At 40.0% G+C, this 20045-nt stretch overlaps 1 protein-coding gene across 1 annotated transcript in view; it reads right to left on the reverse strand.

The window, feature by feature from the left end:
- Sel1l2 (SEL1L2 adaptor subunit of ERAD E3 ligase) overlaps positions 1–12458 on the reverse strand; it is a 107098-nt gene extending 94640 nt beyond the window's left edge. Inside the window, exon 1 of the mRNA XM_052183752.1 lies at positions 12411–12458. The gene's annotated coding sequence lies outside the window, so the exon portion shown is untranslated. The remainder of the gene's footprint in view (positions 1–12410) is intronic.
- Positions 12459–20045: the final 7587 nt, after the last annotated feature.

Genomic DNA, 20045 nt, shown 5'->3' on the forward strand with positions numbered 1-20045 from the left:
GAACTGGCTTAGGTTTGAGGAAAGTCATTAACATGTCATATTTCAAATGTCTTTTAGACATCGTCATAGTGAACCTTATGTAGTTTTTGTCTAGGATAAATTATGTTCGCAAACACACTAGATGACAGATTGAAAGAATTGTGAGTAGATGGATGCAGAGCTCCTTTTTATATTGTTTGCTTTTTAACCTTTGTTTCTTCAGTAAGAAAAGAAACTGTGATCATCTGCCAAACATGAAGAGGACACCTATTAGAAATCTGAGAAGAAGAGCTATGGTAAATTTGACTAGCAAGATGTCAGCGTTTGCTGGGAAACACTAAAGGCCTACTTGAGGCTGAGATTAAAAAAAAAGACTTGTTTTCTAATTTATTCCCAGCAAGTACACAGAGGATAGTGTTTCATCAGATTTGAGGTTTTACAATGGGATGTGATGGACTCATCAATGCCAAGAATGCTACTTTGTTTAAGTATGAAGTTTAAAATAGCTTGAGTGTATTTATATCGTTTCATACACTTTGGAATACTCTAATTCCAAGCCCAAATTCACCACATTAATTTTTCAAATTAAACTCAATCAATAACCCAAATAGCTGTACAGAGCCATATTGGGGCAGTCTTGCACTTGGTCAGAGTTTGACTTTGGTCAAGGTTAACTTCTCCCAGAATGCCAGGATCCTGCTCCACCTAGGGTGGAGTGCACGTAGTAAAGGTTAAGTTCATTGTTCTTCCTGGTATAGGGATTCCTGAATTAAACAGGTGACCCACCCAGCTGCCGGAGCAGTCAAGACGAAGACCTCCAAGAGAAGCTAGACAACTTCCACCGGAACTCAGCCTGGAGTCTGGGGGGAAGGGTTTGCCCGAACTGTTATAAGGTCTGGCGCCATTAAAGTTTACGGCTTCGATCAGTGAACATTGACTTAGCCGTACTTTCTTTTCGCCGCTCTTCCCTATGACCCCAAAATTCTCTCAACAGGTAACCCAGTTTACATGTAGCTGCTGGCGGCTACATAGTGGCGCCTGAACGTGGGAAGACCTGGCACGAGAGAATTTCTTGAGGTAGCCCTATCCAGCGAAGCTTCGCAGAAAAAGGTGAAAATTAATGGTGTCCGCACGGTAAGCAACATAGAGGGCAAAACTAGCGCTAGTGAATTCGTGTCTATGGTTGTGAGTGCAGGAATGGATACAGTTTTTCAAGCATACTGCGTGGACCCAGCGCAGGACTGCTTGGGTTGATAAGATAGGGAAATATGGGGAAGGAATTTGGTAGGCATTTGCCCAAAGCTCGTAAGAGCTGATTTCGGCGAAAAGAAAGGGGTTTTTAAAAATAGGCATATGTCCACAGCTTCTAAGAGCTGTTTAAAGAGGAAAATGGATGCAATTGCTTAACAAGCATGCTTAACTTTCTGTGTATCTTTCCGTGTTTGTCCCGGTGCACCGACTGTCTATGTGTATGTTTATGTCCTCTCTGTGTCTTTGTGTGAATGACTGTTTCATGTTAAAAAGAAAAAATTGGTAAAGATTACATCTGCTGGTAACCTCTTGAGCTAGCCACAGTTTGTGTGGGGATTGATTCAAAGCCACGCTGCAGCAGCGTAGCTCACTCACCCAAGAGGCAACCATGGCTGGGGAAAAAGCCGCTCTTAAAGCCCAGAAACCTCGAGATTTGGGAAGACTTTGGTTTAGCTTGTGAAATTCATGTAGTCGCTTTATACTTGTTTCTAATTGGTTTTAATGATATAAGGCTTTACATTTCTTGACTAAAGAGTTATAAATTAATTGGTTATTATGTAAAAGGTATAGTGTTATTAAGAAAAGGTTAGTTTAAAACTGGTGATTCAGTGTTAGAGCTATCTTAACTAACTACACGTGGCCTAACGCCACTCATGCTTTGTTCTTGTTTATAATTGGATTTAAAGGTATATTTTGCATGTCTTGACTATAGAGTATTGGCTTAAGTCACTGCACATGATTTAAAAGGTATAATGTTATTAACAAAAGTTAGGTTAAGGCTGGTAGTTTAGGGTAGTCGCCATTTTGAACACGTGGCATGACGATTAAGGCTGGTAGTTTAGAGTAGTCGCCATTTTGAACACCACATGGCATGACGCAATCCAGGAAATACAGGCCTTTGGGACGCTCCTAAATTGGCATGGTGTTTCATGTGAATCTTGGCCTGGAGATTAGACTTAATGAAGATTAAGATTTAAAATATTGTCTCTTTAATAAGTTACACTGTTATACACTTGAACATAAGAACTGGCATACAAACCTTGTGCTGTAAATATGTGTTTGCCATTAATTTTAAAGAAAATAGATTGTTTAAAATTGAGATTTGCTTCCAAAATTACAATTGTGCTCTAATATTGCAAGAAAACATTGAGTTACAATAAAAATCAGTGTGTCATTGGCTACAGTTTTCAGTTTACAGGCTCATAATTCTTAACATTTTGTAATTAAGATAATTTTAAGAGTGATACAGCTATGGGTTTTAGGGGCCCATTGCCTCTTTTCCACAAGTTTATAGGCTACAATGGTAGGAGCAAAATTTAACCCTCCAAGATTAAAAAGGAGATCTCTGTAGAAATGTATTTGATATCAAGTAGGTTCCTTTGACCATGAAATTACAGGTTTCTTTTGTTTAATCCTTAAATTGTCCTTGTAGGTTTGGGTCTGGTCTTAGATAAAAGGCTCAGATTAGAAGATATTTACATTTGAGGAATCTCATACAATGTCCTTGCCAAGGACTCAAGGTGGATCCTAGGGCAGATAAAAAAATTTACATTTGAGTTAATGCAAAGCTTAGAGCTGCCTCAGGGGAAGCTAGTGAGGAAGTTTTGAGAAATTGTTTCTGCCTTACCGGCCCCACCTAGGGAGTGTTTGGCTTAAAAAAAAAAGTTTTTGACTTATCCAGGTGTGGGTTAAAATGCAGTTCAAATCTATGAAAGGTCAAGGAGGCTATAAAAGCATTAACATTTGGCCTGTCTACTCCCTATAAAATTATTGTAAATTTAAAGGGTTGGTTTTTTGCTTTACATTCTGATAATTATAAAAGCATTTGCTTCTAATTTTAAAGAAACAACAAAACAATGTCATTAGAAAGTTTTTGCCTCAAGGAATGGCTAACAGCCTTACGTCCTGTGAGGAAAAAATGTTTGTCTCTCTTTCAATACTAGAAGTTAAGATCTTAAAATTTTCAGTGTATAATGTTCATAGAATGTTTGTTACAGGCCCTTGCTCCTATAGACTTTTAGAATTTTTAGGTAAATGGCTTTCAAAGGTTGTTAAGATATATTAATTGGCTTTATCTTATATTTACCTCATTTTAAGCTTGCCACAGAAGGTCTTAAACCTCTGTTTTCAAGGTAGGAAACATTTGTTCCTTGCTTCAAGCAACAATCAAATTTATTATTAATGGTTGATCTATTACATGGCAAGCATTTTTAGGCAAAATTAATAATTGTTATCCAAAAGATAATTTGTACTATCAGATCACATGTTTATTCCTTTAAGTTTCTCCCTGCTCCAACACAGATACCTGAATTGGGTGCTATAGCAGCTATTTTTAAGATGTTAAAGGTCAAGCTTTTAATAATAGTAGATATATATAGCTCATGGTTTTATAATTGCTTAAAATTGGTCCATTTTTAATACTGCTAATTCTTAATTTCTACAGTTTATACAAATGTGATTCAAATTTCTAAGAACAAAGGATATGTTCTCTAAATGACTGTCCTTTAGGTATTTGAAATAATTTTATATTTTGTGCACATCAAATTGTAAAGATTTGTTCTTGATGTCCTCAATTTCTACCTCTACCACGTAATGGTGTTAATCCTAGAGGACTTAGTTATTACAGATAAATGATATTCATATTTCTAATTTAGAAGATTAAAAAATATGTACATGTGACTAATGATTCATTTTTAGGCTGTCTAGTTGCAACTGCTCTAACAGAAAAAGCAACTATATTTTATATAATTACATAGTTATTGCCTATGTTATGGGTTATACTTTGTGTTCCAACTTAAATTAATAAAACAATATCTTCTTGGAAGAAAGAAGAGAGGGGAAATTGTGTCCCTGTGCATATAATTTAAATTATGCTTACATGTTTTTAAGAAAATTTTAAAATTTTAAAATTTAGATGCCAAGAAACTCCTTGCTAAATGTATATGACATCTTGTAATTAGACATATTGATGTCTAGGTGAAATGAAGGAATTCACTTACTAACATATGCCATGATCCTGATTTAATATTGGGGGAGAAGGCATGTCCTCTGTTTTTTCCACAGAATGCTGCAGAAGATATGCTGACTGTGTGCTTGCTGAATGCCCAGACCATGGTAACATAAGAGCTATATTGGATATATGTTCTTGACTTACCTCAATTGTTAAATGTCCCAGGTTAGATAAATTGCCTAGCTTCAAGCTTTTAGACTTTGTGGGGCAGAACATGGAGACTGTTATGCTAGCTTAGGAAAAATTAATTAAGAAGAGTTAAAATGACTCTTCTCCTTATTGTGCTCAGCTGACTCAACCATAGACTGGTCTAGAAATAATTCCAATATTGAAGATTCCAATTTTGAAGATGGCTAACAATCTTCAGCCAGCTGTGTTAATTTAACATATAGTCTCCACTTTTCCTGAGAAGTAACAGCTTAATTCTTGATTCACAAGGCTACCTCTCCCACCTCAGAGGCCAAGCCTTGGGTCCTTAAAGTTGTTAATTTACAACTGAATTGGATACTTCTGGGACAAGTTAATCCTATTCCACCTTTAACTCTTGACCTTGTCTGTTAAGCAGACTGGCTGTCTCCACCCAGGCTCACCTGGATGGAGAGATTACATGTCTGTTAAAGACACTTGCAGACCCCCCTGGCTTCAAAACTTACACAAGTGGATCTCCAAAGAGGGAGCCACATAGAACTCAGATCTATGTGTGTTTGTTTATGAACAAACATGGGTACCAGCGAGACGTGCGAGGCAAAGCACTGCATGGGGAGGTGAATTTCTGCTTCTGAGTCCCCAGGAAGTACACCTAATTGCATAGGGGTTAACGTCGAGAGGCTGTCCTTAAAATAATAAGGGAGCCTATTACCCCTCCTCTGAAAAAGACGTTATACAATATTTAAGAGGAATTACGGTCAATGCTTCCCCTCCTGGTTAAGGCCCGCCTTCTTATGAAGGATATTTATCCACTTGTTTTCTACCTCCTCGTGTTCAAATTAATAAAAAAAGGGAGGACATGTACAGAGCCATATTGGGGCAGTCTTGCACTTGGTCAGAGTTTGACTTTGGTCAAGGTTAACTTCTCCCAGAATGCCAGGATCCTGCTCCACCTAGGGTGGAGTGCACGTAGTAAAGGTTAAGTTCATTGTTCTTCCTGGTATAGGGATTCCTGAATTAAACAGGTGACCCACCCAGCTGCCGGAGCAGTCAAGACGAAGACCTCCAAGAGAAGCTAGACAACTTCCACCGGAACTCAGCCTGGAGTCTGGGGGGAAGGGTTTGCCCGAACTGTTATAAGGTCTGGCGCCATTAAAGTTTACGGCTTCGATCAGTGAACATTGACTTAGCCGTACTTTCTTTTCGCCGCTCTTCCCTATGACCCCAAAATTCTCTCAACAGGTAACCCAGTTTACATGTAGCTGCTGGCGGCTACAATAGCAATTATTAGCATAAAACATTCTGATACAATATGATGCAAATATATACTAACCTTATTCAAACACATTATGAAATGATGTCTAGAAAATAGTCAGCATTTTTCCTCATTAGCCAACCATTGGACTGAGCTCAGGGATCCCTGATGGAGGAGTTGGGGAAGGGACTGAATGAGCTGAGGGGGTTTGCAGCCCCATGGAGGGAGTGAGAGGGTCAACAAGCCAGACTCCCTGGAGCTCCCGGTGACTGGACCATCAACCAAAGAATACACACTGAGCAATCCATGGTGCTGGCCACATATGTGGCACAGGATGGCCTTGTTGGACAACATTGGGAAGAGAGGCCCTTGGCCCTGAGGATGTTCGAGGCCCCAGTGTAGGGGAATGCCAGGGCTGGTGGATGGGAGTGGGTGGGTAGGTGAGTACCCTCATTGAGGCACAAGGAGGGTGGATGGGATAGGTGGTTTCCAAAGGGGAGACCTGGAAAGGGGAAAATATTTGAAATGTAAATAAAGAAAATATCTAATAAAAATATTTTCCACAAAACTGCTAGGCATAAAAAACACCCCTGACTCCAGCTAGTGATGCTGGATCAGGCCTGTAATTCCAGTGCACAGGAAGTAAAAACAGAAAGATGAGGAGTTCAAGGTCAGCTTTGACTACAACATTGGATTTGAAGTAAGTCTGAGACCCTGTTTCCCTAAACCAACCAATCAACAAACCAATCAACGCAATTTCCCCCCACCAAAATTGATTCAGCAAACTTGTAAGTTGGAATAACCCAAAAAAGCAATTAAGAAAATAATCCATTGAAAACATCCTTAAATGGAGCAAAGGACTTAGAAAACTCAGACAAGATGCAAAGGCTAATGGAACATTGACACAGAGCATTGCTGGAAGAAAGTACAGAAGAAATGAATGAAGGGAGATACAGCCTATGTTTATGTACGGAAGTTTTAATTTTGTTAAAGTAGCAATAATACTCTCTGAACTGAGCTACAGATCTAATGCTACCATTGTAAAGTTCCCAATGGTACAGTTTTGCAGAAATAAAAAAAAATTCATACTAAAATTCAAAGCTCAAGGAATTCTCAATAGATGAAATGATCTTGAAAACTTGGAGGTCTCATGTTTTCTAATACCACAACTTACAGCAAATTACGGTAGGAAAGATATTGTCACCCTTGCTTAACATGAGGGAAGCACACACATGCGCGCGCGCGCGCGCGCGCACACACCCACCCACCCACCCACCCACACACACACACACACACTGTTTTTGTGGTACTGAAAACAGAGATGTATACAGTGTAGAAGAAACCAGGAACAAACTTTCCCTTGTATATAGTCAAATGCTTTTGACAAAGGAGGCAAGGCTATCCCATCGGAATTGACATATGTTTCAACCACTGTGCAGGAAATACCATCTCCACATGAAAAATACTAAAAACAGATCTTAGTTCTCACCATAAATAAAACTGAAGGTTTTCAGTCTTCCCAGAGGAAGTCTCAAGGGAAAAGCTTCATGACATTAGATTAGTAAGACTTCTTGGATATGATCCCAAATTTATAGTCAGTAGGTGTAAATAGAGATAAGTTGGACAATAGAGACATTAAAAATTGTTATACATGGAACCAGGACACTATAGAGAGAGTGAAGAGGCGGAGTGAGGAAAAATATTTCCAAATTGGGTAAAAGGTTAATGGCTATAATATATGAAGAGCAACTATAAGAAAGAACAAAAGCAATGACGTAGACCCTCATAAATAACCTGATTGAAAACTAAGAGAAAGATTTGAAAACACATTTTTTAAAGACCAGAGTACCGGTGGCAAATAAGCACGTGAAGGTTATCTCAGCATCACTGAAACACGTGTGAGCTGATAAAATTATGCTAAAAAAAAGTAAACCGGCCACTGGATGAAAAACATTGTTTCCAGTTCCATGAAATACTTAGAGTACTTCCTTTCATAGGAACAGAAAGTACAAAGTTAGTTGCCCAGAGCTCCACAGGGAGGAAAATATGGGGAATTCTTACTTAACTGATCAAGTTTTTGTTTTATAAGACAAAATGAGTCCTAGAAATAGGTACACTCTGAGGAAATATAATTAACAGTAGTAATTGTTCACTTAAGAATGCTGACTCTGGTAAATGCTATATGAGGTCTATACTACCATAACCTAAAGTCAACCTGGAATATAGTTGTCCTCTCGGGTTTTGGAAAGTGCATTGTGTTCACATAGCAATGAGAAAGTAAGATCAGGAGGAAACTGTACACAAGGGCAGTGATGAGCAAAGGGAAGGACAGATGGCTTTGAGGTCCTTGTGAGGCTGGGGCATTTGTGGAACAACTTCGAAGGACATCAGTAGTGATCAGAATCTGTAGTTCTAAACTGTGACCCCAGGAAAAGGGAGAAGGGTGTAGCTAGTGACAGCTAGACTGAGGTAATGCAAGGGTAAACCTGGAGTTCATCAACACAACAGTGCGCAAGAATAAAGTTAAAGGAGAAAGGAAAGAGCAGAGCTGTTCTGCGCTCACCTGCTTAAGGTCCAATGATGTAGCAAATACAAAGGATGATAGGATAGATGTGCACTGCCCTTCCCTGGACCAGAACAAGTGGATTGTGGGAGACAATGTTCTAGGCATTGGTTCTCAATTTGTGGGTTGCAACCCTTTGGGGGTCGACTGACCCTCTCACAGGGGTTGCCTAAGACCATTGGAAAACACAGATATTTAGATTATAATTCGTAACAGTAGCAAAATTACAGTTGTGAAGCAGCAACAAAATCGTTTTATGGTTGGGGGTGTCACAACAACATGAAGAACTCTGATATAGGGTCACAGAGCATTAGGATGGTTGAGAAGCATTGTTCAATAGGGTACCAGGGGGAGATAGCCTGGATCCAGTCAGAGATGAAGGGGAAGGTATTATCTGGAGAAGTGTGACAGAAGATGGGTGATTTGAAAGAGACCAAATGTCTAGAGGGTGAAGACTTGCTGCATTTCATGACCAAGCCTTGAGAGAGGGAAGCACAGTTAGTTAAGTGTGTGCACTTTTTATTGTATCTATCATGTACAAAGGCTGGACTGGGAGAAGCTGAAAAAGATACTGCATTATACACCAGGGGCTCAATGAGGTATTACCAAATAGAGGTCTTGCAAAACATAAAATAAAATTTGAACCCTTTGAAAATTCTGAGTTAGAGCTACTGTGTGATACATAATAGGCCTTGTGTCTGACAAGTGAACACCAGGAAACTCTGTCCTAAGAAAGATTTATGTTTCTATTGGGCTAGACTCTTCTCATTTTCAGGTCGTGGATAAGCATTTGAGGAACCAATTACTCTACACAAAGACATTAAGAAGAGGGGAGAACACATGTGAAGGGATCTTATAAAGTTTAAAATGTCATATACCAGAGAGGACAGGGCTCCAAATATGAACACTGACTCCATCATAAACCACGATACTGAAAATTCACCTTTTAAAACTACAATCATTTATTGATCCTGCAATGTTAATCTCACAGTAAGAACATACTGGTTTAGGAAGGGAACTGCTCCACGCTGAGCACAATACTGCTGCTTCCTCTCCTTTGGAGTTTTGTTGGTGATGGTTGTCCCAGTGGCCCATCAATCATTTACTTGAGTTGTTCTTATAGCTAAAACCTCAGTGATTCCCTCATCCTGTTATCGAATACCCAAGAGGTTATTACCTCCGCAATCACACTTATTTTATTATCGTTGTTCTTTTGTATCTCAGAGACAAATTCTCACTGTTTAGCCCAAGCTAGCCTGAAACTTGCTACATAGACCAGGTTGGTTTTGAAATTGTGGTGATGCTCCTGCCACTGCCTCCTGAGTGCTGGGATCACAGGCATAGCTATGTTGGTTATTTTTTAATACCGAAGGGAACAATACGGAGATCCTGAGAGTACTGAATCATTAACATAAGATGAAGCCCCTTTAAGCGAGACTTCTCAACCTGTGAATTTTGACATCTTTGGGGCTTGAACGACCCTTTCACAGGGGTCACTGAAGACCATCTGCATATCAGATAGTTACATTAGGATTCATAGCAGGAGCAAAATTACAGTTGTGAAAATCATTTTATGGTTGGGGGCCACCACAACATGAGAACTGTATTAATGGGTCATGGCATTAGGAAGGTAGAGAATCAGTACTTTAAGGAGAGAAAGAGACAGACACACAGAGAGAGAGACAGAGACAGAGAGACAGAGATAAACAGAGAGACAGAGACAGGGAGACAGTCAGAGACAGAGAGACATAGTCGGAGAGAGACAGACACACCCAGAGAGACACAGAGACACACACAGAGATAGACAGAGACAGAGAGATAAAAAGAGAGAGAGAATGTGAGTATGTTGGAGGATAACAGAATAGATGACTGTTGTGGACCATGGCATATTAAAGTCAGAAAGGAAAAATTAGGGAAAGTACACCTTCATTTTGGTGTTGTTATAATGTAAATGGTCATCATCATGAAAAGATAGTCTAGACCTTCCTGGTCTGCAATGGGGGTACAAGTCATGAAAGGCTGTATTCAGCCAAACCTGTTCACTTCATTGTCAAGGAGCCATGAAGCACTGCAGTAAGTTGGGTGGCTCGGTCATTGATCTTTGATCTCTTCATCTCCACCATCTTCAGGCTCCACCATTTTTTAAGGAAGTTTTAGAAAATGTGAATGAAAGACTTGGGAGAGAGACAGTGCACAGACAGGCTGACTTGACACGTTCTTCCTTTATCTTGGGAGCAAAGGGAGTGCTTTTGTCACTTTATGTTGAGAACACCTGGAGGACCTCTTTTTTTCATTTCTACCATGGGCTATACTTGAAGAGTGGGTTCCTAACCCACTAATACTTGGCGTTGGGAGCACATTTATAAGTCTGAGTCGCATCTATTATCTTCAGCAGTAGCAAGATTCCCAAGGGGGATTCAAGTGATGCTATCAGGCAGAAACTGCAGGTTACACAATACTAAGACCCCATGGACAAGGATGATGACCACGAGGAAACTGATGTTCCTTCAATGTCTATCCTACCCAAGAACGAATAAAGATTTAGGTGAATCTTCTACTTTTGCTGATGGTAATCCCACTACTAGTTATGGTATGTGGTAGTCATAGCAATGGGAGAGATGATAAGTTCAGAGGGGCATAAGAAATGTTGCAGAGTAAAGAAATGTACTTAATTTGCACAAGCCCATCTCCACATTTTATCCCTTAAATATTTATTCATTAATTCAGTAAACATTTATAAGTGGAAGGGGTGGTACATGCCTGCAATTTCAGCACGCAGGAGGCTGAGGTAGAAGACTCTCAAGGTTCAGACCATCCTTGGTTGCATGACAAAATTACATATCAATAAAACAAAACAGAAATATTGAGTGTTTGTATGTGTCAGGTATTATTCTAGTGGCTGGGCCTACTTGTAGTGAGCAATGAAGATAAAAAATCTCTACTCTTTTGGAGTTCAGGACTGATAGCTATCAAACACTACGTGCTACAGCGTGGCAATCCTAAGAAGAAAATCACAGCATGGAACGAAATAGGGAAATGTTTGATGTCCAGGCATGGTAATGCATGTCTGTAATCTAAAGAATTCCAGAACTACATAGGAGACCTCATCTCAATTCGGAGACCAGCAAAGGAAAGGCAGAAATGGGGAAGGAAAGGAGTGGACAGAAACACTGAATTTGGAACTTTAGAGTGGAGTGTTTTCTAATTTAGTTTCCAGGGAAGGAGCCTCTGAGAAGATGGTGTTTGAAGACCTACATGAAAGAGGTAAGGTGAAGGGGGGGCAGCCACGACTTTGTGATTAAGAAAAGATAGAAATAACCAGAGAGCTGGCTCAGTGGTTAAGAGTACTTAATGCTCTTGTAAAGGACGTGAGTTTGAGTTTGGTTCCCAGCATCAGCATTAGGCATCTTACAAATACCCAGAGCTCTAGATCCTGGGGGCAGGGGGAACCTGACACCTCCAGTCTCCACTGGTACCTGTACTTATATGAGCACACATACACAAGATATGCTATGCACATCTATTCATAATTAAAGCTAATAAAAACAAATCTTTTTTGGAAAGAAAGGATAGAAAGGTGTGCGAGTGCCCAAGGTTTATGAGAAATGATACAGAGCCCAGAATGTTTGGAATGGTGCTAGGGGGACAATAGTAGGTAGGTAAGATAAGAAAAACAAAACAAAACAAAACAACAACAACAACAACAACAACAACAAACCAGTGGTGCAAGAACCCTGAGTCCAATAAACAAGTCATTGCAAGGACTTTGGGTTTTGCTCACTGGATGAGATGGTGAAACACCTAATAGGTTTCAAGTAAAGGCATAACTGCAGATGACTTGTATACCATGTTACATTAGTAGTTGGGTTAAAAATAAAATGAAGAACTGAATTCCTTAGAAAGAACTGAATCTTTATATGGTGCTAGAGGACACTATGGAGTTGCAAAAGCATCTTAAACCACTCTCTGCTCTGTCTGTTTTAATGCTGAGGGCTTTCAGGCTAGCCAGAGCTCAGGGAAGCCTCAGTCCAGTAAACAGTCTTCTCTGAAAGAAGGCGATTTTTTCAAAGTAAAAATGAAACAATGGCTAATTATCTGTTTGGGAAATTCTCAGTATGCTGAATACACATGCTGAATGCACTCTATTAACATTGTCTGTAACCAAAATTTTCTATTGAGAAAATACGATTTAGCAAAATATTTACCTGTGTGGTGACATTCACTTCTTTTTGTTTTCTGTTATATCTTTCTGCTTCAGTATCTGCAATATAGAAAGCAATTCTACAAAATTTGAAGACACTGAAAACATTTTACAAAATGCAGCTTCTTCTTAAAAACTTTCTCAGAAAGTTAGTGCTTGCATTATAATACTTGAGAGTACTTTATGGAGTTACTAATAAAGTATTAAAATAAACCCTTTAAGTGAACAAAATACCCATGGGAGAAAATATGGAGACAAAGTGTGTATCAGAGACTGAAGGAAAGGCCATCCAGAGACTGCCCCACCTGGGGATCCATCCCATATACAGTCACCAAAACAGACACTGTTGTGGATGCCAAGAAGAGCTTGCTGACAGGAGCCTGATATAGCTGCCTCCTGAGAGGACCTGCCAGAGCCTGACAAGCACAGAGGTGGATGCTCTCAGCCAACCATTGGACTGAGCACAGGGTTCCCAATGGAGGAGTTAAATAAAGGACTGAAGGGGTTTTCAACCCCACAGGAAGAACAACAATATCAACCAACCAGACTCCCCCCTCCTCCTGAGTTTCCAGGGACTAAACCACCATCCAAAGATTACACATGGAGGGACTGATGGCTCCAGCCACATATGTAGCAGAGGATGACCTTGTTGGGTATCAATGGGAGGAGAGGCCCTTGGTCCTATGAAGGTTCAATAGATGCCCCAGTGTAGGGGAAATGCCAGGGTGAGGGGAGGGGGAAGTGGGTGGGTGAGTGGGGGAACACAATCATAGAAGCATGGGAAGGGGGGATAGGATAGGAGGTTTGGGAGGGTCAGGAAGGGAATAACATTTCAAATGTAAATAAAAAAAATATCCAATAAAAAAAGAACAACAGCAACAAAAAGCCCTTCAGTGATAATTTTTAAAGGTATAACTTGACATCAGAGGTAATCTACTTCAGGCAAATAGAGGTTTGGGAACTGAGCTAAGACACAAGGGATCTACAAATAATCACCAGTTACTGTAGTAGAAAGAACTCTGAGATTTTGTTTGCTTTGCTTTGTTGTAAGCCCAACAACAAGCTATTTGTAAGTTACAGACACAGAGGGTTAGACAGCTGACTAGAGGCTGCCTTTGAGGCAGTGAAGGAGGAGAATAAAAAAAAAACGAATTGAAAAATGACTACTGAAAAGAGAAATAGAAGGAAAGCTTTGGAAATCCACAAAGGCTGCAAAAAGATATGGAAAAGAGCTAGGAAAAAATGCGTAAAACAAAATGCAGGACTCACACAAGCAAGACGAGCACAGTGTCAGTGCTCAAGTCCCGAGTGAGGACCCAGAAGCTGCTTCCAAGGGGAAGCCTGGTGGAAGCCAGGCCTCTCACCTCAGGCCAGCCAGGCTCCCCAGAGCATCAGCTCCAGTGGCCGGTGCAGATGATTCAGAGGTTGTGCTGGTGGAGAGAAAGATCCTCTTTTGTCACGATGCTCCACTTGAGAGCTGCTGAGCATGGTCTTTCACTTTTTAGATTTATTTAAATATATTAATTATACATAGTCATAGGTTTCATTGACACTTTTATACATATATATATAAAGTACATTCATACACACACACACACATATGTATACGCATACATATATGAGCAAATTCATACACAACTCTCAACCCTTTCTTGTCCCGATCAACCCTTTTCCCCCTCCCCTGCCTGTCCCCCTACTAAGGCACCACTGTCCTGTCCTCTTCCTCTCTCCAGACTCTGCCCTCTCCCTCCTCCCTCTCTCTTTCTTCCTCTCCTTCTACCCACGCTCCTCCCCTCACTCTCCTTCTTCCCTCCACTCCCTCTTCCCTTTATGATCTACTGAGCTTAATTAGGGTGTTTACAGGAGCATGATTGATTAAGGAGTTATTTACAAGAGCTCAAACAGTGCTGTGCTATTGAAGATGAAGCTCTTATTTTAATTGTATTTATATCATCACGGAGAGATGGCATCTCATGATCCCCTCTACCCTGTTCTGTGACAGAATGTTGATGGGCCCAATCCATGTGCTGATTATCTCGGATTTTGAGAGTTCAGTTGTGATGACTATTTTTCAACTTAACTACATCTTTAATTAACCTAAATCCCACACACCTAGGAGGGATGAGATTTTAATTAATTAAATCATTTGAAGTTGGGATACCTCTTTTAATTCATTGATCTTGATTATATTCGAGGTGGGAAGATCTTTTGAGGTGGGAAGACACCCTTTAATCTGGACCACACTTTCTGCTAGCAGCCTATACAAAGGACATGATAGAAGCAGTTTGCTCTCTTTGTTTGCTTGCTCTCCATGCCACATCTGTTCCTTTGATAGCATCACAGTCTACATCTTTGGGATTCTGGTGTATAGTGAAGACCAGCTGAGACAGTCAGCTGATGGACTAAATAACTACTGGATTCTTGGACCTTCTGTTGATAGACAGCCACCGTTGGGCTAGTTGGACCATAGGCTGTAAGCCTTTTAAATATATCTATATCTGTATCTATAATCTATATAATCATATATATTATATATGTATATATATAATATATTATATATATATATAATCAGTACTTCCAGACCAAGTAGTACTACAAGACCAAGTCATCCTCTGCATCCCCTTAAGAAAGAAACTATTGCTAAAAACTGAGGTATGTTGAAGATGTGAGACCAGAGAATATTCAGTGATGTGTGCCACAGCTTTAGAGAGAGCAAGGCCCAGAAAAGGCACCTTTAGCATACAAGGAGGCAGACATTAATGGACTGAAGGGTGCAGGTGGCAAGAGGCTGACACAGGATGGAAAGTGCACAGAGAAATAGTCCTTCCCTTAGTGACTGGGATTAGAACAGTTCAACTGGGAATAAATCAAGAGTTTGGTAGCTCTGAGCCTCAGTCAGGCTAGTGGATGGATCAAATTCTAGTCCACTTGTCTGTTCTTCACTAATAATCAGTCTGGCGGTTCCTCCGAAAACTGGGCACTTCACTTCCAGAAGATCCTGCTATACCACTCCTGGGCATATACCCAGAGGATTCCCCACCATGTAATAAGGATACATGCTCTACTATGTTCATAGCAGCCCTATTTATAATTGCCAGATGCTGGAAAGAACCTAGGTATTCCTCAACAGAAGAGTGGATACAAAAAATGTGGTATATCTACACAATGGAGTACTATTCAGCCATTAGAAACAATGAATTCATGAAATTCTTAGGCAAATGGATGGAGCTAGAAAACATCATACTAAGTGAGGTAACCCAGACTCAAAAGGTGAATCATGGTATGCACTCACTAATAAGTGGATATTAACCTAGAAAATTGGAATACCCAAAACATAATCCACACATCAAATGAGGTACAAGAAGAACGGAGGAGTGGCCCCTTGTTCTGGAAAGACTCAGTGAAGCAGTATTTGGCAAAACCAGAACAGGGAAGTGGGAAGGGGTGGGTGGGAGGACAGGGGGAGGGAAGGGGGCTTATGGGACTTTTGGGGAGTGGGGGGCTAGAAAAGGGGAAATCATTTGAAATGTAAATAAAAAATATATCGAATTAAAAAAATAGAGGTTCAGAGAAGTTATCTACAGCAACAGTGCTTCAGCACATTGACTAACACTGAAGAGGCGTTGACAAAATGAAGGTGGGCCCTCTGTCTCTATGCTCCAATGCTGAGGGTAAGTCCCACACTCAAAGCAATTTGAAGACAGTGCCCTGTCCTCAACACACTTGGTCCCTACTAAAACATCTTCCATTTGACAGCAGCATAATCTGGAGAGTCTCAGAAGAGTGAGAAGGTTTACCCGGCCCACAAAGTGCAAAGATAAGCATATCCAGCAGAGGCTTCTGATAAGGATGGCAAATGGCTTTTGTGAAGACAGCTCCACCCAGAAATGAACCCACACCCTATGGTCACTTGATCTTTGACAAAGGAGCTAAAACCATTCAGTAGCAAAAAAGACAGCATTTTCAACAAATGGGGCTGGGTCAACTGGCAGTCAACAAGTAGAAGGATGCAAATTGATCCATTCTTATCTCCCTGTACAAAGCTCAAGTTCAGGTGGATCAAGGACCTCCACATAAAACCAGATATACTGAATTGTATGGAAGAGAAAGTGAGGAAGAACTTGGAGCACATGGGCACTGGGGAAAATTTCCTGAATAGAACACCAATAGTTTATGTTCTAAGATCAAGAATTAACAAATGTGACCTCATAAAATTGCAAAGCTTCTGTAAGGCAAAGGACACTGTCAATAGGACAAAATGGCAATTATCAAATTGGGAAAAGATCTTCACCAATCCTACATCTGATAGAGGGCTAATATCCAATATATGTAAAGAACTTAAGAAGTTAGACTCCAGAGAACCATATAGCCTAATTAAAAATGGGGTACAGAGCTAAACAAAAAATTCTCAACTGAGGAACACCAGATGGCTGAGAAACACCTAAAGAAATGTTCAACTTCCGTAATCATCAGGGAAATGTGAATCAAAACAACCCTGAGATTCCAGCTCACACCAGTCAGAATGTCCAAGAAGAACATTCCTCCATTGTTGGTGGGATTGAAAGCTGGTAAAAACCACTCTGGAAATTCTCAGAAAATGGTTTAGTGGTTCCTCAGAAAATTGGACATAGCACTACCTGAAGACCCAGCTATAACATTCCCGCATATACCCAGAAGATGCTCCAACATGTAATAAGGACATATGCTCCACTATGTTCATAGCTATTAAAAACAATGAATTCATGAAATTCTTAGGCAAATGGATAGAGCTAGAAAATATCATCCTAACTGAGGTAACCCAATTACAAAAGAACACACAAGCCATGTACTTGCTGATAAGTGGATATTAGCTCAAAAGCTTGGAATACCCAAGATACAACTCACAAACCACATGAAGCTCAGGAAGGAAGACCAAAGTGTGGATACTTTGATTCTTATTGGAAGGTGAATCAAAATACCCATGGCTCACAGCCAACCAATAGACTAAGCATAGGGTCCCCATTGGAGCAGCTAGGGAGAGGACCCAAAGAGCTGAAAAGGTTTGCAGCCCCACAGGAGGAACAATAATATGTACCAATCAGTACCCCCAGAGTCCCCAATGACTAAACCACCAACCAAAGAGTACACATGGTGGTGGGACCCATGGCTTCAGCTACATAAGTAGCAGAAGATGGCCATTTCATACATGAATGAGAGGAGAGACCATTGGTCCTGTGAAGGCCCAATGCCCCAGAGTAGGGAAATGCCAGTCAGGAAGGTGGGGGTAGGGTGGGGGTTGGTGACCAGGGGGAGGGGAGGGGGAGGGGATAGAGGTTTTTTGGAGAGGTAATGAGGAAAGGGGATACCATTTGAAATGTAAATAAAGCAAATATCTAATAAAAAAAAGAAGAAGAAGAAAGCAGCTACAGAGGATGTCAGACACTTGTGCATACTCAGAACAGAACTGAGACTGGAACCTGCAGGTTGACCATCTCTGCTCAATGAGTGTAATCTTCAGTTGTTAAGGAGACAGAAAGAAGGGACCTCAACACTTCCTTGTTCCCTCCACTTTCTTTTGCTTTTTTCCATGTGTTCTGTCCCCCATATCAAACATTTAGCAGGTTTTTTGACTGTTTTATTTAATTTTAGTCGTATTTATCATTTAGCTTCATATATTTATCTAATTTTGTTAAAGCATTTTTCATTTGGGGAAATTTTTTCCTCTGTTTCATTTTTGCTCTCTATATTTTCTCTTCCTGGCTACGTTTAGTCCCAGGATGCTCAAATTCAAATCATTAGTGCCTTTACTCACTAAAACATCTCTCCAGCCCTAACATTTTTCCATTTTATATATTCATTGTACATAGTACTGTGTACAATGAAAATCTCAGAAGCATTTTCATACAAGTGCATATTATACATTGAGTGTATCCTTTTGTGTGTGTGTGCTCCTCCAAATGCTTAGTTGTTTATTAATGATTTTTTATTGAAAAGGGAAGTAAAAATACTTTATGATAAAGATTTACATGGAAAATATTTCAGATAAAATAGAAGAGATACATAGAAAAACATGTTAAAATTGACAGTTTATGGAAATCTAAAGAGTAAAGTGGTACACAAGTAAAACATTGCTAAATTAATTGAAATATGAAATAGAAACATTTTATGATAGAATTGAAGATTGAGTGTATCCCTTCCCCACATTCCCAGTATTTCCTTTCTCCCTTCACCGTCACTGTTTGATCCCTTTAGACAATGTTGCTTCTACTTACCTGTTGTATATACATAGACACATGATTTTTGTGTGTTTAAGTCTAGGAACCACAGGTTAAAGAAAACAGTATTTATCTTTCTACGACTGTCTTAATTCACTTAATATGATTACTTTTAGTACATATATTTCTCTAAAGACAGTATCACTCTTCTTTAAAGCTGAAAAAACTTTAAATGTGTGTGCATAAGATCTTGAGCACGTGAGTGCTCAGGCACATGCATGTATGCACACACACACACACACACACACACACACACACATACTTTCTTACCCACTCCCCTGCTGTTGGACACCTAGTTTGGCTCTTTGGTGTGACTATTGTGACTAGTGAAGTAAACAATGACATTGGGACATGAGAACTTGGAGAATGGTATGTGGCTGGGTCATAGGGAAGGATTATTTTTCAGGTTTTGTTTTGTTTTGTTTTTAGAAACTGCCATGCTGACACCAGTAGTGGTGGACTAATTCCAAGTAGGGTATAACAGCTTGATTTTGTCTTGTTGATGTTGTCTTTTGTTGATGTATCTGCTTTGTTGTTTTGAGACTGTGTACCTCTGATTGTCCTGGACCTCACTAAGTAAACCAGGCTAGGGACCTGGTTTAGAATGCACAGAGATCTGCCTGCCTCTATTCCCTGCGTGCACCTCCATGCCGAGGTGTCTTTGTTTTCTTAATGATGAAAATTCACACCTAGGTGAGATGGGATCTCAACTTTTAAAAGTATATTACAAAAGAACAGGTTTCCTTATCATCTGTTAGCATATACTGACCTTAGGTTGATCCTCCACTCTTGATCTCTCTGCCCCATTTCTTTGCACCCAGTCCTTGTTTGTATCCTTCTACCCCTAATAAGCTGCCCTTCACTTTCATGACACATGTGTTTTATTACCCTCCTTCCCACTCCCCTCCCCCAGAGCCTCTTCTCTTTCCTCCCTGTAAACACTTTTGTACTTTTATTGCTTCTATACACATCCATCCCTATATAAATACACATATATGAAAAATAGAAGCAAGGATCTGCATATGAGAAAATACGTGTTTGGCTTTCTGTGCCTGGGCCAATTCACTCAGTATATTTCTACTTTCATGTTTCCTGAAAATTTAATTTTTCTTTATGATTGAATAAAATTCAATTATATATATAAATGTGATGTGTATACACACACACACACATCACATTTTTATTTTACATGAATCTTTTGATAAGCATCTAATCTGTTCCACTTCCTTGCTGTTATAAATACAACAGCATGGTGAGGATGTGGAGATAGAGGAACACTCCTCCACTACTGATGGGATTGCAAGTTGGTACATTCACTCTGGAAATCAGTCTGGCTGCTCCTCAGAAAACTGGGCACATCACTTCCTGAGGACCCTGCTACACCA

Source organism: Apodemus sylvaticus, chromosome 5 (assembly GCF_947179515.1).
Source record: "Apodemus sylvaticus chromosome 5, mApoSyl1.1, whole genome shotgun sequence".
NCBI classification, from domain to species: Eukaryota; Metazoa; Chordata; class Mammalia; order Rodentia; family Muridae; genus Apodemus; species Apodemus sylvaticus.